Below are 25,361 nucleotides of genomic sequence, written 5' to 3' on the forward strand. Positions count from 1 at the left end.
TCAGAAGTAGGCTAGTCTAACAATAGAAGTAACCGTTTTAGGAGGGTGATTGTTAAAGAATAGGTAGAAGTTACCTTTGCATCTGTAAAAATAATCTATAAAATGACACAAATGAAATGTTTCTTCTAATTGTGATTGGTTCTGTGGCATACTATATTATTAGAAACTAATAAACATAAAAACAACATCCCAGTTCAATACAGAAAAATAACAAAACTCATAATGATCAAGACTTGGGCTAGTAACCTAATGGTTTAGTAACCTTTTCATTCTAAAGAGCCAGTTGCCCTTTCTCCTAATAAACACATTTTGTCTAGAGCCACAAAACCCAGACAACCCTTCGAATGAAGAAAATAGTTTTAAATAAAGAAATGTAAAGCATACATGCTATGTCAAATCTGCTTGTTTTGTGGAGAAAATTCAAGAACCATGATTCCATTGTTTGTTTTATAAGTTTTTAAACCAAGAAAAAGAAAAACATCACACTTTCAGAATGAGAGAACGAAAACTTTATCTGTAGTGGAATGTTCCATATTTATGGCAAATAAAGAAGAGACTATTAAATATATGCAGCCTAATGAAATTAAACCTTACAACAAAATCCACATCCTTTGTACCATCAATATATTTCTATTTTAGAAGTTAGGTGCAGGTATTCCATGAACACATTTCTTGGCATCTTTGTGTTATTATTGGAAAAACATGAGGAGCCACTTTTGTGGTCCTAAAGTGCCACATATGGCTCAATAGCTGTAGGTCGTAGACATGACTTAAGGTAAAACAATATTTAACCTTAAAATATGCAAGAACCAGTAACCATGACATCTTTACACACGTAAGGAGGCTTTTAACTGTCATCATACTTAATGTGACGTCGGCTTTAGTACTTTACAAACTCTTTCTGAATTTGTTTCTGCCTAAAAGAAGCCTGGGAATTTTTCTTTATAGAACAGCTAAGCTTAACAATTCATTTACCTACTTTAATTACCGCTTAAACTTCTATTTGCTACACTCCATGACAAAGCTGCAATTCAAGCTTATCAAGTTGAATGTCCAATTAAAATTGGGTAATTGGAAATGAGTAATAACAATTGTTCAAGATCAGATCAAGATCTGCCGTAAATTTGTACATTAATTCTTAAGTTATTGTCTTGCTGTTGAAAACTTTTTTGTGTGATTGTAACAAAGATTACAGCATTTTTAAAATACAGTTTAACATTTTGTTTTGCCTAATCCAGGTTCTACAAATAATAGGCCTTTCCATACGGCAGTTGCATAATATGGTTGGATAATTAAAGTTTTCTTTAGGCCTCCAGTCTTTCACTATTCCCTGTGGAGGCTCTATGCAAACTGTTTAAAGCCATGATAAGTTTGAAATTAATTATTCTAGTTGCCGGTGATTTCAATCAAATTAAAACTGGTTCTGCCAAAATACCATTAGTTTGCTCATCTTTAAACCAGATAAGCTAACACACTGGACGTTGCATACTCGGCTAGTAAGCAAAGCGTTTTGTCCACACTTCATATTTGTGAACAAGATGAATATTTTCACAATTCTTCCACTTTAAAAGATTTTCTGGTCCGATCCCAAGTATCAGCTCAGGCCTTTGTAAATGACTAGTGTCAAAGTCGTTGAGAAAAAGTAGCTTGAAATTCCTATTTTTGGTTTATTGTCTGGGATTTTGTCAGCTGCTCCCTCAGCAAGTTTTCTGGGTGTATATGTGCTGCCAATTTTCAGAACTCATTATAAATTCACAGTGGCCTTTTTGCTCCAGGGAAAGTAAGTTTAGTTTTGACTCCATGCCCAAAGAAGGAAATTTTAATTTCACTTTTCGATGGAGATGAGAATGACCTTGGATAATATATGGAGAATGGTAGACAGCTTGTTGGAGAAGGAACAGCAAAATTGACTGTTAAGCTAGTGGCAAAGCTGACCAAGCTGACAGAGAGGGAGCACGGAATGTGGTGTGCTTGGTGATGGAGGCTGGGCAACAGGTCTGTTACCTGAGGACAGTTTAGAGCTGACATCCAGGAAACAACAAAACCACTGCTCTCTCTTCTGCTAATGTCCATCACCTGGATGATAGAAAGGATGATTTACAGCTGCAGGTACACAAACATCTGCAGGTGGGAGCTGATGTGTTTTTGTCTCAGTATCAACATGTCTGAATTTATTTGGATATACCATTTCAATCTGTTTGAAGAACACTATCGTTGACCAAATGAACACTTCCCCTTTATAAGCCTCCTCCAGCTTGGACATCAAGACATGCTGTTTAAAGTCCTACATCAGTTTCTTTAATCTCATCCCAAAAATCACTTTTTTACTGTATCATTAAAAAGTGATTGTTGGGAAATGAAATGGTTATAAATGGCTTTGTTTCTTATTATTGATTATGAATAATATTATTAATCACTAATGCAACAGAAGAGATAATGATTTATTTTAAATATATAATTAATGCTATTTGGGAACTACCATACCATACATTGTTGAAGATTAACATTTTATTAGAAAAATGCTTGTTGAGAATTAATTACACCTTTGTTTTTGGTGATAAGCTCCAAGCCTTTCAGGTTGGAAGGCCTCCTTGTTATTACCCTAATCTTTAGCTCCCTTCACAGAATGTTTTAGGGTGGCAGGACCACTCCTAAACGTTAAAATTACTTCCAGTTAAAAGACATATAATTATGAACTCAACTATAGACTTTCAAACAGATTTCCTTACACTATTAAGTAACATTTAAATGTTTCAGACGGTTTTCAGGGGCTAGAAGAGAGATCCAACTGCTACTGGCCTCATCTTTAATCCTTCCGCTTCCCCTCCTTTTAAAGGATATTAGATTTATTTTAATTTTGTGTTCAGTTTAGCTTTTTTTTTGCTTAGAAATATAACCCATTAAATGAAGAAAATCTAATAGACTGAGCTTAAACACAGCAAAGAATATATATGACAAGATGAGGCCTTTGCCTATTATTGTTAATTGAAAGAACACATTTTCCAAAACACTTCATCTTTCGATCAATTGTATTAGTCAGGCTTTAACAAACGATTTTCTTCCATTTATTTGCAATGGGAAATGAAAAGAAGCTAATTATTTTTTTGAAAAATAAATGATGCTACTTTCTGAAATTCCCCTCAAATGTATATGAAAACAAAACTTGTGGAGGTCTCTAATGTGTTGTATTTTTTGCTGTTATTTTTACAGTATGTGGTTTGTCTTTTAGACATGTTTGTGTTCAGTGTTTCCATTAACTGGAGTAAGTTTCTTAGTGGAAAGCTTTTCCTCTGAAAGCTCTTGCAGCATCACAAACATAATTGTATTCCCCAATAATTCCAGAGTGGAGGCAGAGATGTCAGAGGCCAATATCTCCAGACCTAACCACATAAAATTTGAATCATGTGTCTGGCATGCACACAAGATAATATGTGCTTTTGTAATCTGGGCAACTCGAAACTTTAACTGCTGTGAGAGCACAATGAATCAGTGGAGTACCACAAGAAAAGAAGCGTGTCTCTTACTTTATAGTCACAGCTTACTCTGGGGAAATATGAATGTAAATATAAATCGACTTTTCTTTGTCATACCTTCACAACCCCAAAATAATGAATTTACAACAAATTCTAAGATTTGCCACACCCTAGAAATAATATACTGGATGAGAACTTTTGTGCTTTTATTCTGTGTTTTGCAAAATTTCATTTACAGCAGAAGCAAATTTTACTGATTCCCACCCTGGAGGTCTGCGTGCAGGGATCAGGCTGTACTTGTTATTAAAACCAATCCACAGACTGCTGAATACTACTACCATGTAACTGATTATATTTTTAGTTTTTATTTTTGTTTTATGTTTGTACAATCTGACCTTTACGTGTTTAGATGGGTCAATAACATTGACCCATAACTGTTTTCTTGTAATAATTAATGATCTGATACTTACAATTAAGTCTTAAAATTAAATTCCATAAAATGTCTTTGATTTTGAAAACTAGGATTATACTATTTGGCTTTGATAGAGTTAAGACCTGGGATTAATGGCCAGAAACAAAGCAGTAACCTCTTTTGCAAAAGTCAAGTTGCAGCCATTGCATCTCTGAGCTGCCAAGCAAAGTAGTGGACAGTGAGTTTGTCCACAGGTTGGACGCTTCATGGTTCAAGGATTTAGGGCAAAATCACATCTGCATCACTGTGGTGTGTTGTCTATGTGTCTTACCAACACAGGAACCTTTACCAGGACCTGGTGGTTTTCTGGGGCAATCATTGCCACCTCTGGTTCCACTGCATTTAACAAAGTAAAAACAAATGGCGGGGTAAAACTTAACCCTGGCACAGCAGTTTTTTCATTTATAAGGGACTTTGGATGGAGATTTGGGGAGGGAAAATGATAAGCATTTTAAGACTGCAGGATTTTATTTTTATTTTTTGCAGCATTGTAATTCTTGTTTTTTTTAGTATAAACTCGTCTACAGTTCATCTTTTCAGTTATATTTACCTGTTATTGAGCCTAAATCAGTAACGTCTGTTTAAAGCTGTATGTCTGTACAGGGGGAGTTACCTATTCACATAAAGTTTTAAACACTTGTTGTGAAGTTTTAAACACATGTTCTGAGGCACAAATAAAAACAATCATGATTATCACGGATCTTTCATATATGTTTGTGTTCACGTGAGTTTTTCTTTTTTTTTTTTCTTTTCGGCTTGGGACATGTCTGCGAGGCTTTAATTCTCAAATATCTGTCAATGTCACAAACTTCCTCTCACCATAAAGTGATTAGAATACACTTCATGGTGAAATGATCACAAGTTTTGATAGAACACCAAGTTTTACTCCAGACTGCAGTTGTCTTTCCAGTTTTCTCCCTCATTCTAAAAATAGGTAGAAAGTCTTACATTTTGTTAGTTGTGCTTTCTCATGGACACCTCCCCTCATTCACACACACTGGATGGGCTCACTGAAGTGCGTATGACAAGAAATTATTTGTCTGGTGTGTGCTACTAAAAATAATAGAGACGTGTCACAGGTTGACAATGTTGAAAAAGTCTAGTAGGCCCTCTGAAAAATGTGTAATTGGATTTGTGTCTATAGTATCATGCACTTAATACCTTTTGTAGGTTTGAATGTGTGTGGCTCTATGTTTCTGGACAATATTCTAAAACATCAAGTGCTACTCCAGTGTTAGTGAAGGCTGTTAGATATAATCTAATGATAAAAGAAGAGAAGTGCTAATCAAACTCTGTCATAATGATGCCATTAAGAGAAGGCAACAAAGAGAATAGAGCTGGGCTCAGACAGAAAGGCGAGAGGATGAGAGACACTGATTCTTGGATTACAGATCTTACAGAAATATAAATCCAGAATGGCAAAATTAGAAAGAGAATAGCCTGCTGAATAATAAAGTCTAATTTATAAATTGACATAACCCTAACCCTTTCTCTACCAGAGGCCTGGAAGTTAAAATATTCTAATTAGTATCTCAGCTGTTCCTTAGACGGTGATCTTCTGGCTAGAGATCTCAAAGGTTTTTACCCCAGAATCTGCTGTAGCTCCTGGTGCTCCGTCATTTACTGGCACTACTGAGGCCTTGACATTCCAGAACTTCTCCTGAGAATGTCTGATCTGTTTAAAACAATAAATGCTGAATCATCTTCTGTTTATATATAGTACTGTTGAAGTCTTGACAAAATAAAACAATAAACATAGAGAAGCCCTGACCATTAAACTGTGAACCAAAAGAAATCATTGATTTTATGAGGTCTATTCATGGTAAAATTACACATTTGCTAGTGTACTGAGGATTAATTTAATGCTTGGTTGTGCCAAATTAACATGTTGAATTGGTTGAGGATAGTGTTAACTGGGGCCCGCAGACCTAGCAGTGCATTACACACTGAAAACACAACAGAGATGGACTTTGACGATGCCCTAGGCCTTCTTAGCTACTGAATGTTGGCTCAATGCAAATGATGCCTAACACTACGATTCTATGAGAGAGGTGGAGCAGTCAGAGCAGGGGAGAAAGCCTGACAGCACACAGCACAGGGGAGCGGCTCATGATAACCCTGTTGCCAGCAATGGTACCTCACATAAGAGTTTTTCTTAAGATTGCTCTTTCTGTTTATAGTCACAGAAATACCCCCCCCCCCCATTCCAAAGCCTAGGCTTAAACCCCATAGAGGATCTGTGGTATTCTAAAGATTACAGTTTGCTGACAGTGCTTTCGAGGATCTGCCAGAATGAGTGTAATGAAGTGCAAAGTTTGTGGAAACTCATCCAAGGAGATTACAAAGGTCTTTTACCGAACTGCTTTAAGGGCCTAAACAGCTATGTAAATGAGGGATTAAAATTTTAAAGGTGCAATTCTGACCTAAGGAAAGCATTGGGCAAAAATTAAAGGGCAGGGCACATGCTTGTGGAAAAAAAAAGAAAGTAAACTAAAAGTTTTCATTTTCAGATTTCATTTTGGCGTAATATTGAATGGAAAGTTGTGTTGGTAGGTCTTTTAATGAACGTTGCAGTGTATTTAGTTTATGCTTAAAAGGATTTTGAAGCCAGTTTCCTCTTTATTTCGCTATTATTACTATAATGAGGTTTATCAAGGACCAATGGCAGATACTTCATGTACTTATATAAATTCATATTCAGAATTCAGATATTTGGATAGGATCAATCAATAAACCTTCATTGCTAAACCACTTTTTCCCAGTTTGTTTGCAATGAGTCCAGTCATTGTCAGCTCTGAATTCATTCAGGGCATAATGTAAAAACATCGTTCAATGAATTATGGTCAGTAAGTTTATTTAGGTCATCATTTCACTCTTTAGAAACAACAAATGATACCTGACCATTGGAATCAACCCCAGATCTTACTTCCACACCAGTGGCCTCATGTACAAAAGAGTATGCAGCTTTCCTACTAAAAGTTTGTAGTAAGGAGAAATTCTGAAACTTGCTGTGCACAAAAATAATTCAGATATACGAAACTGTGCATAGACACATCACCGCATACGTAGCCTTCAGACATCCTAATTTGCGGTGGATTTGACTTAGCTGCACGTGGCACTTGGACCGCCCGGTCCCTGCCTCTAAATACATATGCAAAGTAGTATAAATAGTTGGAAGTTACCCATCACTTATCCAAATAACCATGGCAAAGGTACTGTGACAGCCAAAGAGCCAGTTCCTTTTGGTGGAAAAACACGAAGAGAGACTGTGTCTACAAACCATGGGGGATGTTTGTAGTGAATTAGTGAATTAAAGCAAACCAACAACTTCTTAAATGACATCAACGACCCAAACAAGACAAAAAATAAAACGTTTGTCGGTTCGAACCTGTTTAGTTCTACAATGTGTGAATCTAAACCAAACAGCGCTGTCTAGCTGCTGCACTGAGACTGTTACCACACACACATTGGAAAGTCCTTTAAATCTTTAGGACTTCACATACAAAACTAGAAAATTACCTAGAAGCCAGCCATCGTGCACGGAGGTTTCCCAGCACAACTATTAATATTAGATTTATTATAATTGTTTTGATAGTATAAAGCAATCTTAAATAGGTTGCACATTTATCAAATTCAATTTCTAAAGCAGCTTCACTTAGAGTTGGTGTCCTTATAGCAGTATCAGTGCAGTCCACAGCTCTGATTAAATTCAGAAATCATCTTCTCGCTGCAAATGAGAGCCACAGTTTAGGGGAACTTTCTATATCAGAGCAACATGTGAATGAGGCTGGCATGGCCCAGCTCAGGGATGACTGTTAAATACCCGACCTGTCAGTCAGCTCCCTTTCAAAAGCTCCAGTTGAAAGTACCGCAGCATATTGAGAACATGAAGTGGTAATGTTGAGACACGGTTCCTCCTGGTTTCCCTCTGTAACACTGAGGCCAGCTCCGTGCAGAGCTCTAAAATAATTGCCATGGGCAATCTAAAATGGTTACTAAGCTATGCATCATCATGTGCCAGCAGATCAGTACGATCTCTGAGAAAAAACGCTCCCTCCGACTTCTTCCATTGGTGATGTCCTTCAGCTGAGCCAAAGCTGCCATTGTTCCACAATAACGCGCAACTTTATGCAGGTATTTATGGACATGTGTAATTGTCTCCAGGTTGTCCACCTTAGGAATCACCAAACCTGACTTGTTAGGACTTAATTTGCTGATCCGACACCATCTTCTTCTCAGTGAGAATGAAAGTGCCCCTTAGATGATTCACATGCATTTTATGCTCCTCAGAGCACAGACTGATCATTTCCATCTACAGGTGACAAAAGCAGAAGAAGTTTCACAGTTTACATCTGACTGAGGTTGTTTCCATCATTTTTGAGGTGTGTTACATTATTGTATGAGGCTAAATGTGATTCAGTTTCATCGCTCTGGTTTAAACCGTAAAAGCTCAAACTTGTGAAAAAGTTAAATGGAGTTAAATGGAGCATTAAAGTCAGGTTTGATGCTCCATTTAAATAAAGCTGAATGAAGTCCTATTTCAGTGTATTTAGGTGAGTCTCTGTAGTTTATTATTGTTGATTGAAAAAGTTTGCGTGACTTCCGCACATTTTCACCGCAGGTCAAAAGTTTGGATTTACGCACATTTTCATGCAATGTTCATTTTTGTACATGCCAAGTTGTGCATAAAACATTGTGCAAGATTTTTGTGCGTGAGTACGCTTTGTACGTGAGGCCCCAGGTCTTTACCATGGCCATCCTGATGCTTTAATCACTTTATCCTCTGCACACCTTTCACTGATGGCCTATCTCTCTGGAGCAGGGTCATGTAAAGTTATAAGGGCATTTTTAACCATGTCTATGCTCCCCAGAAATTTGACACTAGAACCTCAAGGAGTCACTTTGACCCCCTGATCATTGTGAGCTTTGTATTCCTTTCTTTAAAGTCCTAGTGACTCACACATCAAAACATTCTGCAAAGGCTCTTTGGAACATCTCTCTAATAATGGGATATTTATAAAATAAAATATTAGAGTTAAGACTCTTTATACCTAGAACTACAGAGGGGAGTTTTTGTGACACCATAGAAACAATATAAAATGCTCTATGCACAGCTGTCCTGTTACTGTTTAAATGTTACTATGGCAACTAGGTTGTAACACACATCTAACAGGGGTCTTAACAAAATAAAATAATTATTTGCTGTTTTGGTTCCTTGATCAAATAATAGATGATTATAAAATAAGGTTTGGTCTAGGAATAACATTGGATTTAGGATTGGGCAGAGTTAGGCTCTTTTGCTTTGAGGAATCCAAAATAACAAGGTCACTGATCAATATTAATTAAAAACAAGACTAAAATAACCTTGAAAGTTTGATAGAGAAATATTCTAGCTAGGCTCTAACTGGAAAATGGCATTAAAATTAGACATTATTTAATACGTTTTCTTCTATGGTTTCATGTCTTTTATGACCCAACACAGTTCCATCTTTTAACCCTGCAGATAGTCCTAAAATGATCAAATAAGAGTAAGATGTGGGGAGTAAAACAGCACATGGACAGCTGCATGGTGTCTGTAGTTTGTCCACCTTATATATCCAACTGTACATTGGATAGGAAATGTTTACCACTACATGTTTTGCACAAGTGTGTTTCTACCTTTATAAAAACTTCTTGTCAGCATGGACAAACCTAGCTCTGTAGTTTTATCTTTTATCATACTCTCGGTCTTAGTTAATTCAATTAAAATATGAAACACAGGCAATAGCAATTTTATTATCTGATATTTCCTTTACTTCAAATAATGTAAGATAATATTTTAAATATGAAAAAATGTTTTTTACTTTATTTGTAATTTGTACTTTACCAAATTTAATCAAATTGTGAAGTCATGACTGAATGAAGATTGAAGGACTGCAATCATGTTTTAAATCAGTGCAGACCATAGACATTTGAACAATTAATACATGGTTTAATGTGTTAGCAAACATTTCTCAAATATTGTTTAGAGTTATTTCTGCTAATAGACAGACAAACCAATGTGTTTTTAAAGAGAAAACCTTTTGAAAACTCACATTTGTCTTTTCCATTTGAACACATTTGTTACAGGCCTCAAAAGAGATCTGTGTTTTAGCCAAGCTAATACCCTGTATTCTGTATTTTGCAGGAAAAAGCACAGACACGTTAGATGCTGTCTGTCGGCAGGCAGGCTCTGCTCAGATTTATTACCAGAAAAATCACAATAATAAACAATACACCTTAATCTTACTTCAGTTTCACAATACTTAATACTTCTGAACATTTTCCTAAATTCCAAGTTACTTCTTGGTTTATTCTTGTATACAGAAATTCATATGGTCCCATTTAGAGTTTACTTTCACTTAAGTTTGGAGCGTTTCTTTCATTCTAATAACGTACAACTTAAAAATACGAAATATAATTCAGTTCAATTCAATTCAAAAATACTTTATTAATCCCAAAGGGAAATTAAATGTTGTTGTAACTCATTATGAAGGTTTCCTCAAAGAGCCGTTGTACATGCTGATGGCTGTGGGCAGGAAGGATCTCCTGTAGCGCTCCGTCTTACAGCAGATCTGAAGAAGCCTCTGACTGAAGACACTCTGTTGTTGTAGGACAGTCTCATTAAGAGGATGTTCAGGGTTCTCCATAATGTTCTTCATTTTATGAAGAATCCTTCTTTGCACAATGATCTCCAGAGGTTCCAGAGGAGTCCCCAAAACAGAACCAGCCTTTTTTATCAGCTTGTTGAGCTTTTTTAAGTCCCTGGCTCTGATGCTGCTTCCCCAGCAGATGATGGCAGAAGAGATCACACTTTCCACAACAGACTTATAGAAGATATGCAGCATCTTGCTGCAAACACCAAAGGACCTAAGCTTCCTCAAGAAGTACAGTCTGCTCTGTCCCTTCTTGTAGATGGCTTCACAGTTGCATCTCCACTCTAGTCTGTTGTCCAGGTGAACACTGAGGTATTTATACTCCTCCACCACCTCCACTTCTTCTCCCATGATAGAAATAGTTTTTGACTTATTTCTGTTTCTCTTAAAATCTACAATCATCTCCTTTGTTTTAGTCACGTTCAAAATGAGATGATTATTTCCACACCATGCCACAAAGAGGTCCACCACCTTCCTGTACTCAGCTTCTTGTCCATCTCTGATCCACCCCACGACTGCAGAATCATTCGAGTATTTCTGCAGGTGACAGGAGTCTGTCTTGTACTGGAAGTCTGAGGTGTACAGAGTGAAAAGGAATGGTGAGAGTACAGTCCCCTGTGGTGCTCCTGTGCTGCTGACTACCTGGTTAGACTCACAACCCTTCAGTCTCACAAACTGTGGTCTGTTTGTCAGGTAGTCTTTGATCCAGGAGATTGTTGAGGCCTCCACCTGGAGTTTCTGACAAAGCAAATCAGGTTGAATTGTATTAAATGCACTGGAGAAATCGAAGAACATGATCCTCACAGTGCTGCTGACTTTGTCCAGATGACAGTGGGTTTGTTGAAGCAGGTGTATGATGGCATCTTCAACTCCAACTCCACAGCAATAAGCAAACTGAAGGGGGTCCTGATGGTTTACTGTTTGCTTACTCAGGTGGGCCAACAGGAGTCTCTCTAGGACCTTCATGATGTGAGATGTCAGGGCAACAGGTCTATAGTCATTGAGGACTGATGGGTGAGTTTTCTTTGGTACCGGAACAAGATAGGAGGTCTTCCACAACACCGGAACCTTCTTCTGGGCCAGGCTAAGGTTGAAGAGGTGCTGCAAAATCCCACAGAGCTGCTCTGCACAGCCCTTCAGGACTCTAGGGCTGACATGATCTGGACCTGCAGCCTTATTCCTATTCAGTCTCTCCAGTTGTCTCTTCACCTGACTTCTTGAGACACAAGGGAAGGGGGAAGCAAAGGAAGTATCAGCATCTTCTGATATGGTTGAAGGCAAACATGTAGAAGCAGAAGGGTCTAGGGCTGAGGTGGAAGATAAAAAATGTGAGGTGTTACTGGACAGCTGTGGGTCAAAGGAGGGTGGAAAGTCTGTTTGCCTGTGAGCAGGAGAGGAGGATGCGAAGCTTGTTTCTGAACTGAACCTATTGAAGAATGTGTACAGTTCATTGGCTCTGTCCAGACCTCCATCGGTCTGATCATCCATCTGCTTGAAGCCTGTGATCTTCTTCATCCCTGTCCACACATCTCTGATATTGTTTTGCTGGAGCTTGCTCTCCAGCTTCTTCTTGTAAACCTCCTTGCTGTCTCTTATTTTGACTTTAAGTTGCTTCTGTATACTTCTCAATAATAAGGCTCTTTTTTTTCTTGTTAAGCAGGTCCTTCAGGTCACTGGTGATCCAAGGTTTGTTTTTGGGGAAGCATCACACGGTTCTGGTGGGTGATGATGTTATCCACACAGAAGTTTATATAGTCGATTACACACTCAGTCATGGCATTGATGTCCTCTCCATGTGGCTGGCACAGTGCGTCCCAGTCTGTAGCCTCAAAACAACCTTGCAGAGCTTCTTCAGCTTCCTGTGACCATTTTCTCACAGTCCTCTTTATTACAGGTTGCCTCTGAACAAGGGGCTTATATTTCGAGCAGAGAAAAACAAGATTGTGATCTGATTTGCCTAGAGGAGGTCTTGCTGTAGAGATGTATGAGTCCTTGACATTTGCATAAAACAAATCCAATGTTTTGTTTTCTCTGGTAGAGCAGCTGACAAACTGTTGAAACGTTGGAAGTGTAGCAGAGAGTGAAGCATGGTTAAAATCACCAGAAATTGCCACAAAAGCATTGGGGTTTTGTGTCTGTAGCTTAGCAACAACTGAGCTGATGGCATCACATGCAGTGTCGGCAACAGCGGAAGGTGGAACGTAAACTGTTGTCAAAATAACACTGGGGAACTCTCTGGGTAAATAATATGGACGAAAACTTACTGCCAACAGTTTAATATCTGGACTGCAGAGGTGACACTTCACAGTAATATGTCCTGGATTACACCATCTGTTGTTCACAAGTACTGCCAGTCCACTTCCTTTACATTTGCCGCTCCTCCTTAAATGCATCACATTCAGTGCTAGGATTTACCTGCTCCTCTAAACCAATTACTGAACAACTCTTAACAACATATCAACCATCTATTTACAGCAAACACATTAACAGCTACAATACATAAAAATATGAACTCAATATTATCCAAAAACTCCTAGACTCTTGCCTGTATTATGATAGTCACATTAAATCAAATATTCTAAAAGTAACACGTTGTGGAGCCATATTTAAACTAAATGAAACATGCTGAGGTCTGCTCTTTACCAATACACACTAAATCACAATACAGGACACAATAAGTCTCCTTTTCTAATTTAACAACTTATCTTCAGGAATAGAAGTAAGCACATTCAGAACTAAAGGCGTTCTTCATCCCTTAGGAGTGATTTGGGTCCAACATACCCATGCTACTAACCTGTATTTTGCAGGAAAAAGCACAGACGACACATTAGATGCGGTCTGTCGGCAGGCAGGCTCTGTTCTGAGCTCCCAGCAACTACCACACCTAGCACCCACTTCTGGGAGCAACTATGGGAACTATGGGAATTGCAACTACCGTCCAATTAAAATCAGTGCATCATTTATGGTGATTGGACTTCTTCATTAATAAAAGAAAATAGAGTTGTGCAGCTGAGTAGTGACATTGTGACATCCTGAAATTATCAGCTTTGAGACACGTAAGCTGCAAAGAGCATCGTATTTCAATCTGCGATAAGTATACAGTTTGTTGTACCTATACTGTCAATTAGATTTTCACTGTTATCTGTTGGGTGACATGCTTCTCCTCAGGTGGGATCGGGAATAACAACAGGATGGCTCAGGTTCATTAAATTTGGGCACAGCGGGCTGTGATATATGCACATTGTATGGTCTGTCTGTATAAACTTTAAAACTAAACATGAAACAAGACAGAAAGAAAAAATATTCTACTGACAGGAGTGTCACTTCTGCACACTCCACCAACCTGTGGATGTCTCTACTAAGTGGTGAATACACAAAACAAAATTACAGAAGGTAGTTCTCACCTCAATAATTTGGTTTCATAAAGAATAAAAAAAGCTGAGATAAAGAAATAGGATAAAGAAAGTACACCTGAATTTAATTCACCCATTAATGCAATGTTGGAAATAAAAGTGGACCAATTTTTCCTTAAAATGTGAGAGACTGTTAACATCTAAAAGGAAATGGCTATAACTTATTCTCATTAACAATGCTTCTACAAGCTGTTAAATCATGTATTGTGCCTAGTTTTCCACACTTTTGTTCACTTAAAAACACTATGGAATCTGTGTTGTGTTTTCACACGTAAGGACAACTTTTATTATGTCCTGATATAATATAAAACAAGAGTAATACCATATGTAGGACGCAATAGATGGGGAAATAGCCTACAAAAAATAGTAATGGCTTCTATTTCTAATGCAATGCTGAGAAATAATTTTAATACAGATGCCAAATGCTGAAATATTTGTGTATATATAAATATAAACATTTAGCCATCGCCACCTAATAATGTAGCAAAATGGGGCAGCAATTTTTGGATTTGCCAGTCTTCTTATCATTTGGCCCTCAGCGCTAGAACCCCCCAAAACATCTTACCACATAAAAGGAATATAATACTCTTTATGATGTGTGATATGTATATAAACCATTAATTGTAGAGGTTTTTTGCTGTGTTGACCCATTGACCTAACAATGGTGATTGATAAAAAATATATTTAGTACCAAAACAGTCCATTGGATGCTATTCCTGCAAGTAATGAGGAAACTATTGTCTATGTGTATGTTGCTGACAGATTGGTTACAGGTCTGAGCCACCTGCAGCCTAAACCTGCAATGCCATGAAAGGTTTTGTACTGTAATTGACCTGAATATTGGTCAGCATTATTGCGAGTCTTAAGTCAAGTCAAGTAGACTTTATTATCCGCAAGGGGCAATTTGTAGTGCAGACAGCAGTGAAAACATAAAAAACAGCCACACACACAGACACACACACACACACACACACACAGATAAAAAATATTAGTCTTTAAAATGTGTACCTGGAATTGACCAAGTTAATATCAGCAGGATAAAGGAGTTTTTTCAGTCTGTTTGTCTTGCAATATGACATTTTGTACTTCCGTGGAGGATTGATGGATGGACGGACAGACGGACAGATAGACAAAAGTCAAACCTACCCAGTAGTTTAGTAAAAACATGTAGTGAAGGTTCAAATGACTAAATAAACAATGCTGATTATGTTTTTATTTTGTCTTCTGGTTGGCCAATAACACCAGCAATGGCCACAGTACAGTAATATGAGCTGGTTTCCTTCCAGAACTGTACAAATTTTTAAAAGAAGCATATTGATTTTGGCAAGAAATACAGAATGATAGGGAAATTAAGTGAAGGCAAAGTCAGACCCTTGGAGAATGAAGGATATTGAAGTCATGACACCCTCCTACTCCCTTGTTAACTAAAACCAAGCTTATAACCTGATGTCCTAACACTCGCTCAGAGGAATAAACTATTAGCTGTTAGCTGTCTTCTTATTTGAGATTTGGGGCCATCTCTGGTGCATGTTTCAAAAACATGATGAGACATACAGATGGGAACTCTTTCTTTTACAGAAAAATCCTTTTCAGACAAAAAGTATAATTGGGAATGAGGATTAAAATAGCAACAAAATGAATGTTTATGTCCTCCTCACCCACTATAACATTCAAGCACATTGTTATCAGACAGCCCATTTCATTACCAGCAGTATGTAATATGTAATAAAACCGTTGTCAAGGGAAACTCTGCAGTGCCAATAAATGAGCAGTGATTCCTGCCCACACCAGCCATTTGTTGCATAATTCAGAGTAATGTAAATGATCCTCCTCCAGGGAAAATGTGAAGTTGAATTCAAACATTGGTAAGGTAAATGAATAAAAATTACAATTAACAAGCAAGCAAGAAAGAAGACTCTTTCATTCTCCCACATCTTTCTCTAGTCATAAACACCTGGTATCAATTGGAATGTATGCCAGTACACAATTATGACGAGAGAAGCTTCATACTGAATGAACTGGGAAAATCCATGCAGAAAGACCTCTGCCATCTGTGTTGTTGTGCATGCATTCCCGATCAGACTTATAACCCTGAAAATGACCAGTTCCTGCCTAACTCCTACATTTTCTGTAACCTACAGAAACTTGATTTACACATCCGCCTTTGCTTCAAAAAGCCCTTCACCTTCGAAGACCTTGGTTTGTCATTAGAAACAAAATTCAAACAGAGTGTGGATGATCTTTGTAGGGTTTTGGCAAGGTCTCCCCATTGCATGTGGCAGAATATGAGAGTTCCTCCAGGGTTTGAGTCTGCACAAAGCTACAGTGGCAAGGCTGTGGTTTGTCATCATAGTGGCACTGTATTTAGGAAGTGGGTGGTGAGTATGGCAGTGGCAGCTTTACAATGTCCTCAAAATATAAAGTAGGAGTGGCTACTCTGTCATCATGCCTAAGCCATGACCCCATCATAGAGGTAGTATCATGCTAGCAATAAATAATCCTCTAAGTCAGGGGTCTCAAACTCCAGTCTTCAGGTACTGGTGTCCTGCAGCTTTTACATGTGGCTATGCTTCAGCACACCTGAATCAAATAATTAGGTCATTAGCAGGACTTTGTAGAACTTGATGACATGCATTTAAGGTAATTCAGCCATTTGATTCAGGACTTCATTTGATATTGAACCAGGGAAGCATCTAAAAGTCGCAGGCCGTTGTCCTGCAAGGACTGGAATGTCAGGCTTCTGCTTAATGTCATTCTGACGTAGAGTGAGAGAAACAGAATGAGACACAAGGCATGGTACATTGTGTGGTAAGATGCATGGTTACTCTGGTGTCTGTCTGCCTGGGGCTGTTGGGGCCTCCGGGGTCTGAAGCTACCTGGCCCTTGCTAGTTTTGGACACTACTAGGCTACAAGGTTTCTACTCTGAATAAGTAAGTAAAACGTTATTTATATAGCACCCTTTAAGTCAGAAGAAGGGAGTGTCCGAGTCTTGGACCCACAAAAGAAAACATTCGGCCTCCTTTAGTTTTAATTCTGTATGAGGGGACAATCAGCAGCTCTTGTTCACGGGACCTCAGGACCCTAGTAGGAGTGAAGAGATGTATTAGATCAGAGATCAGAGGTCTATCCATGCAGCACTCTCCAAGTCAAAACTAGGATCTTGAAATGCACTCGATAATGAACCACGAGCCAATAGACTTGTATTGGCAGTGGACTGACATGACAAAATTCAAGCTCAAAGATCTAGTCAGAAGCCTACAAACAGCATTTTGAACAGACTGCAACCAGTCTAGGGAGGTTTTGGTAAGACATATGTAGAGTGCATTGCAATAATCAAAACAAGATGAGCATGAATTAAGATTTCCATCTCAGGACAAGAAACAGCAGAGCTAGGTTTGGCAATGTTTCGCAAATGGTAAAAAACCGGATCAAACCAGAGATCTGACATGATTTTCATATGTAAAGCCTGAGTCAAAGGTTATCCCAAGATTTCTAACAGAAGATTTAACCAAATAACCAAGAGGCCCAAGGATCTGCTTTATCGTTCTAGTTATTTTTTCTGGTGCAAAAGTGATTCCTTCAGTTTTTTCTTGATTTAATTGACGTAGACCACTCATCCAGCTTTGAATTTACTTCAGGATTTAATACAATGTTCAGTTTCGAAACTTCATTTGAAAGAAAAAAAATATACAGTGGTAAATGGCCTGCACTTGTATAGCGCTTTATCAAGTCCCCAGAGACCCCAATTGCTTTATACTACAGTCAGTCATTCACCCATTCATACACACATTCAGTGGCTACATTGTAGCCTCAGCTGCCCTGGGATGGACTGACAGAAGCAGGGCTGCCATACACAGGCGTCACCAAGCCCTCTGACCACCATCAGCAGGCAAGTCGTGTAAAGTGTCTTGCCTAAGGACATAACGACTGAGACAGACAGAGGTTCGAACTGGCAACCCACTGGTTACAGGACAAAGTCCTACCACCTGAGCCACAGCAACCTCAGTACAACTGGATATCATCTGCATATCAATGATAGGAAATGACAGGACCGAGAGAGAGCAGAGGAAGCAAAAACAACAGTGTCCCCGAAACAGAGCCCTGTGGAACAAAACACCAAATTGAACAGGATAGGAAGGAATATGATATATTGATGCAGCCGAAAATGCTGATCAGACCAGTATGAGGACATCCATTTTAAAGCAGAACCTGAAACACCCAACACCTTAGCCCAACACCTTAGCCAATTTAGCAGGGTTGGATAGTCAAAAGCTGAAGTCAGATCTAAGATAGGCAGCCCAGAATGTTTACCTGCATCACTTGCATCAAAACATCATTAGACTCTAAGAAGAGCAGTTTCAGTTGAGTGGATTTATGAAAACCTGACTGAAAAAGGTCCACAAAGCTGAACTGATCAGGAGCAGCAGTTAACTGCCTGACCAGAACCTTCCCTAAAATCTTAGCCAAAAAATGAAGCTTTGAGATGGGTTTGTAACTGCTAAAAAGAGAAGGATCCAAAGACAAACTGGCACCAGACCAGAAGTAAAAGAAGCATTTCCTATGTTAAGTACAGTAGGGCCGATACTCTGAAAAACACTCCTAATCAAGCAGGTGGAGAAATATTATTTCTCATCTTACTAACTGTCTGTGAAATTAGAAAGAAAATGTTGGCAATCCTCATTAGAAGACATAGGAACAGAGGGAGAAGCAGGTGTAGTAATGACCTTGACGGTGCTAAAAACAGTTTAGAGTTACCTTTGCTCCGAGCAATCAAATTAGAAAAATAGGGTGCCCTTTCTTCTTTGACTATATTATTAGAAGAATATAAAAGATCCTTTAAGCACAGAAGAAGCACCTGTAAATGAGTTTTCTTCCACAAACGTTCTAGTATTCTACAAGTACGCTTTAAACTACAGGTACTATCATTTACTCACGGTGTTGAGTTTGGAGCAGGTAATGACCTCTTTAACTGCGCAGATTCCATCAAAAATAGAGAGACAATGTTCATTAAAATGATCAGTCAGAGAATCTACATCACACAAAGGAGATAAGAAAGAATTAAAGTCCACAGCAAAAAGGTCAGCTGTCAAAGAATTAAAAAAGCTAGAGCTAACCTCAAGCAAGATGAAAACTGTGAAATAGTTTGAAATAAATTACAAATTATACACTGATGGTCTAAGATAAAAATAGCCTCAGAACACATTGATACTCATCACCATTGCAACATCTTTGCTATTCCAGAGGGCAAACACCTATTCAACACAAACATACACACAACCCCACACAAGTACATAGTCACGTACCATACTGACAGTGGTGTGGACTCGAATTATGTGACTTACAATTGAGTCAGACTCAAGTAACAAATGTAATGACTTTAGACTTAACTAGAGAAAATCAAAAAGGACTTAGGACTTGACTTACACTTTCACAGCAATGACTCGGGACTTCACTTCGACTTGAACCCTTTGACTTGAAAAGACTTGATATAATATTAAGTTTTGATATAATAATAAGTTCTTATATAATAATAAGACTTGATATAAGACTTGGACAAGAAGCTGAGTACAGGAAGGTGGTGGACCGCTTTGTGGCATGGTGTGGAAACAATCATCTAATTTTGAACGTGACTAAAACAAAGGAGATGATTGTAGATTTTAAGAGAAACAGGAATATGTCAAAAACTATTTCTATCATGGGAGAAGAAGTGGAGGTGGTGGAGGAGTATAAATACCTCGGTGTTCACCTGGACAACAGACTAGAGTGGAGATGCAACTGTGAAGCCATCTGCAAGAAGGGACAGAGTAGACTGTACTTCTTGAGGAAGCTTAGGTCCTTTGGTGTTTACAGCAAGATGCTGCATATCTTCTATAAGTCTGTTGTGGAGAGTGTGATCTATTCTGTCATCATCTGCTGGGGAAGCAGCATCAGAACCAGGGACTTAAAAAAGCTCAACAAGCTGATAAAGAAGGCTGGCTCTGTTCTGGAGACTCCTCTGGAACCTCTGGAGATCATTGTGGAAAGACGGATTCTTCATAAAATGAAGAACATTATGGAGAACCCTGAGCATCCTCTTCATCAGACTGTCCTACAACAACAGAGTGTCTTCAGTCAGAGGCTTCTTCAGATCTGCTGTAAGACGGAGCGCTACAGGAGATCCTTCCTACCCACAGCCATCAGCATCTACAACGACTCTTTGAAGAAACCTTCATAATATGAGCTACAACAATATTTAATTTCCCTTTGGGATTAATAAAGTATTTTTGAATTGAATTGAATTGAATAATACACCAAACAGAAAGTGTCAATCAACAAAATCGCACCTGGTGCGCAAGGATGGAACCATGCCAGGCGTGCGATGAACCCTGTTGTGCTCTTATGGCCATTTGCCAATATTTCTTTCTTTTGCTACAACATACATGCTGCATCTACTGAGTTGTTTACCACCTTTTTTTCTGCATCCTATGATGACAGTTAAGAAGTTGACAGGGTGGAGCAGTGCTCTTTTCCAGTGCAAGGACTGCGAATAGTTGGAAAATAAAGCAGCACACATTACCGAAACAACACACAGGCTACTATGCAGCAGAACTCAACACCTTAATGTTAAGGCACTTGCAGTAAGATTTGAAGTATAGACAGAAGCATGCTCGGAACCAATCCTTAATTTCAAGCCTGGTGAGTTATGCAACAGCTGCCAGCAGCTGTAATGACAATACAGAATGCCAGAGCTGTTAAAAGTATGTGGGTATTGTGTTGGGTGATGGACCCATCACACAATGCTTTAAGATAGAGAGCAGCAGAGATGCATTCCCTGAAGACAAAACTGAAGTGCATAAAATAACAACATAAAATAAAATAAATTGAAGCAAAAAATATATGTTTTATTATCTCCATCCCCTTTATATGCCAAGCATGTGGGTCACCCAAGAAGAACGTGTAATCATTTAAGTTTTAATATGTAACAAATACAATGCTAACAGTGCTGTATTGTTACAGTTTAAGGTTTGACAATATTATGTCAAAAATGTTATTTGGTTTCTTTCTGTCTTTGTTGTTTTTTCCACTTGCAAATTTGTAAAATACAAATTGTCTCTTTAAATGTAATACTTATTAATTAATGTATTTATTAATTGAAATTTACAATTTACTAGGTGTCTCATATACATTTCTATAATCATTTAAAGTTTATTTTCTAACTTATTTATTTACTTCCAGCCAGTTTTTAGTAAATTCTCAGAATACCCATACCTAACACAACAGAGAAAATATATATATATTCATTCATCTTCTATACCAGTTCCTCCATAGTGGGTCACTGGGGAGCTGGTGCCTATCTCCAGCAGTCTACGGGCGAGAGGCGGGCTGCACCCTGGACAGGTCGCCAGTCCATCGCAGGGCAACAAAGACACACACCGCAAACAACCATGCACACACTCATTCATGCCTGAGGGCAATTTAGAGAGACCAATTAACCTAATAGTCATGTATTTGGGACTGTGGGAGGAAGCCTGAGTACCTGGTGAGAGCCCATGCATGCACGGGGAGAACATGCAAACTCCATGCAGAAAGACCCCCGGCCGGGAGTTGAACCCAGGACCTTTATTCATATATATATATATATATATATATATATATATATATATATATATATATATATATATATATATATATATATATATATATATATATATATATATATATATATATATATATATATATATATATATATACATATATATATTGCAGTATGCTAATCTTGCAATATACCTTTAAATCAAAGGGTTGCAATACTTTGCAATAGATATACTGGGAATTTTACATGGTAACATTAATAATATTTCCCTTGTTCAGACTGAATGATTTCCTCAGAATGTGTACACGGTAAGATTCTGTGTTTTGTTAACTTGTGTGTTTAAATTAACTTCATCGCAAAATTCATTTCTGTACAGATATATATTCATTCATCTTCTATACCAGTTCCTCCATAGTGGGTCACTGGGGAGCTGGTGCCTATCTCCAGCAGTCTACTGGCTAGAGGCGGGGTACACTCTGGACAGGTCACCAGTCCATCGCAGGGCAACCCACAAACAACCACGCACACACTCATTCATACACCTAAGGGCAATTTAGAGTCACCAATTAACCTAACAGGCATATCTTTGGACTGTGGGAGGAAGCCGGAGTGTTTTTAAGCATTTATTTATAATTTTCTGTGAGTGACGATTCAGAATAGCCGCTCGTGCTCTATAATAAACCGGCTGTTTGTGCAATAAATCTTCGTCATCCTTTCAACACGTCACACATACACATAGTGCTATTTATTTTCCATGTCAAGTAAATACAATCACCTTATGTTATGGTTCTAAAGCTGTTTATTAAATAATAATCAATAATGAAATCATTATTTTAAGGTAACAGGCTATAACGACAATGACATCCCATTTGCCGATAATCAGCATTAGCTTCCACAAAAACAGCGGCAACCGCATTGGCAAGCTTTTACGGCCGGTCTGGCACCTTCTGGCATCCTCGTAGAATCCCCTGCCACCCTGCGGCAAACTGTGGCAGTTCCGGTGGCAGGCTGTGGAGGAACTGCCACAGTCTGCCACCGGAACTGCCAGTTCTGCCTGCCACTGCCACAAATTGAGCTCGGCCCTGCTGCAATTCAATCAATTTCTCGGCACGTTTGCAATGTAATGCAATGCAGACGTGCACAGCGCCCCCTACCGAACAAGATGGGTAGCTCGGTTAACCGGGGAGATGAGGAATTGCGGCTGCTGACGTCACTCTGCTGCGCCCGCTGCTCGGAATGCTTTTTCGTTTTCGAGTTCTGGGCAGTACTTTCGGGCAGACCACGAAAACAAAAAAGCTATGTCTGATTTGTTTTGTTTTTGATTATGGCATAAAATGTGCAGTCGTGAAGAAGAAAATGCAAATGCAAATAGGATAAATTGAATTTATTGGTCAAATAATGCAGCCACATTCTTAAAATGAAAAAGCATTTCTGGAAATACTTTTTCATTTTCAAATTTTACATTTCAAATTGAATTTTGGTATCTATTTGCTGGGGTACATTTTGAAAAATAAATCTCAAATGTCTCTTTCTTTTTCATTTTAATTAAGTGAAAGAATGAACAGTCTTGAAGAAGAAAATTAAAATGCAAATAGGATTATTGATAATTAATTTAATTTATGAGTCAAACAATGCAGCCACATTCTTAAAATGAAAAAGCATTTCTGAAAATGCTTTTTCATTTGAAAAATGGTAACGATTTGCTTCCATACTCTGATGCCAGCTGCAACCCAATTTGATAAAGCCGATCAAGCAATTAGGATACCATGTATAGATTTTTTTGTACACCAAAGCTGCCCTGGCATGTGTCGGCAACCTCCATATATGCCTGAAATGCTGTAACAGGACATGTAGAAAAATAGAAAACTATTAGAGGATCACACTTCTCAGCCATATTTAGGACATATTACTCTAGGGTTTTGGAAGGGAGGCTCTGACTACTTGTTAAACCTCAGATTGAGCAAGAGCGGTCTGGCTTTCTACCATGAATCTAGATCTCTCCCCTCACAGAGAGGTAACTGTAACCCAGCCATACTCCCAAATATCAAAAATTCATATACTGACACGTTGAGCTGTAAGTAACTTGGGCTTAAGTGCCTTGCCCAAGGGCACATGTACATGTAGTGGGGCAAGCTGTAATCAAATTCATCAACCTTTCGTTGGAGGACCACAGTTCTCCCCACTGAGTCAAATCCACCCTGAATTCTGATTTCATAATCCCAGCCCTCTGTTTTTTCCTAGGGAACATTTAAAGACTCTAACAACCCCTATTAAACTCTATACACATAGCTTCTTTAAATAAAAGTTAAATAAAAGCTATATTATATGACATACAGTATTATGACAGTAAAGACATTTCCCTCTTTAGGCTACCTTTGTACATACTTTAACTGCAAAACTGAAGCCAGTTTTTCTTTAAATAGCTTTTACTGTAAATACTTAGCAGCTCAGACTTAACAGCTGTGGGTTGTTTTCAAGCTCTCATACTGCCTTGGTCATTTCATAATTCACACCTAGGCAGTAGCACATCTAATTTGTTATCTGAAAGGGGCTCATGTGCCATCCTGCAAAGCTGGTTGTCTCCCTATCATCTTCTTATATAGTGCCTACTTCATAATGGAAAGGCTATAATCTGTTAGGTAAGTCAAATATATTCATGTATCACCTTTTACAGACAACCACAAGGGGCTTCACATAGAAATCATAAACATTAAAACATGATTAGATCAAGGCTTGATTCAAAAGATGAAGAGCAAATTAAATGATACAAATAATTAAAAACAAATATGATCATTTTTACAAAGGTCTTGAGGAAAAGTACATTTGAACAAGAATGTTTTTAGCTTCATTTATAATGAGTCCAGACCCCGAATACCACATCAAAAGGTGCAACAGTCTGAAAGAACAATACCCTCAAGTTGTATAGATGGTTCTTGGAACTACTAACTTGGCAGATTTTTTAGGATCTGAAGACTCGATTTGGAGTGTGTGACTTTAATAATTCAGGGATATAGGAAGGAGCTATACCATGCAGGGCCCTGAAAGTCAAATTCTGGATTTTATATTGAACTCTAAAATGCACCAGTGCAAAAGCATCCTCTTCATGAGATTGTTGTACAACAACAGAGTGTCTTCAGTCAGGCTTCTTCAGATCTGCTGTAAGATGGAGCGCTACAGGAGATCCTTCCTGCCCACAGCCATCAGCATCTACAACAACTCTTTTAAGAAACCTACATAATATGAGCTACAACATTTAATTTCCCTTTGGGATTAATACAGTATTTTTGAATTTAATTAAAAAACATTATAACAGGATTGACGTGTGTGCTTCTGTTTGTGTTACAATAGTCTAGCCCCAAGGAAATAAACCTTTCAAGTTCCTGTTTTGGAATCAACTGTCTTGGGATGTAAAATATTTTTCAAATGATAAAAACAGTTTCAGTGTGTCACTGATTGCTCGAAGCCAACACTTACATTCCATTAGTTTGGTCCAGTTCAGAAATCCAATGTGTTGCCTGATCTGAGGGATCATGCACTTTTGTGCAATGACTTTCAATCTTTATCAATAGAATACTTAAGGTTGTACTTGATTTATCTGCAACAACTCTCAGTACTACCTTAAACTAATTCAAAGCTATTTTCTCTGGACCAGCAGTATCTGCTTACGCTGTTATTAATTTCAAAATTCAGAGTTACACTAAAGCTTAATCTGTGCAGTCCAAACTGGAAATGTGTGGTTCCACTGTCTTTAGAGA

General features: G+C 38.2%; 1 long non-coding RNA gene across 1 annotated transcript in view; it reads right to left on the bottom strand.

Moving 5' to 3' along the window:
- Positions 1–25,361, bottom strand: part of LOC124869058 — a 56,632-nt gene that overhangs the window by 13,718 nt on the left and 17,553 nt on the right. The gene's annotated exons all lie outside the window — the stretch shown is intronic.

Source organism: Girardinichthys multiradiatus, chromosome 5 (genome assembly GCF_021462225.1).
Source record: "Girardinichthys multiradiatus isolate DD_20200921_A chromosome 5, DD_fGirMul_XY1, whole genome shotgun sequence".
NCBI lineage: Eukaryota > Metazoa > Chordata > Actinopteri > Cyprinodontiformes > Goodeidae > Girardinichthys > Girardinichthys multiradiatus.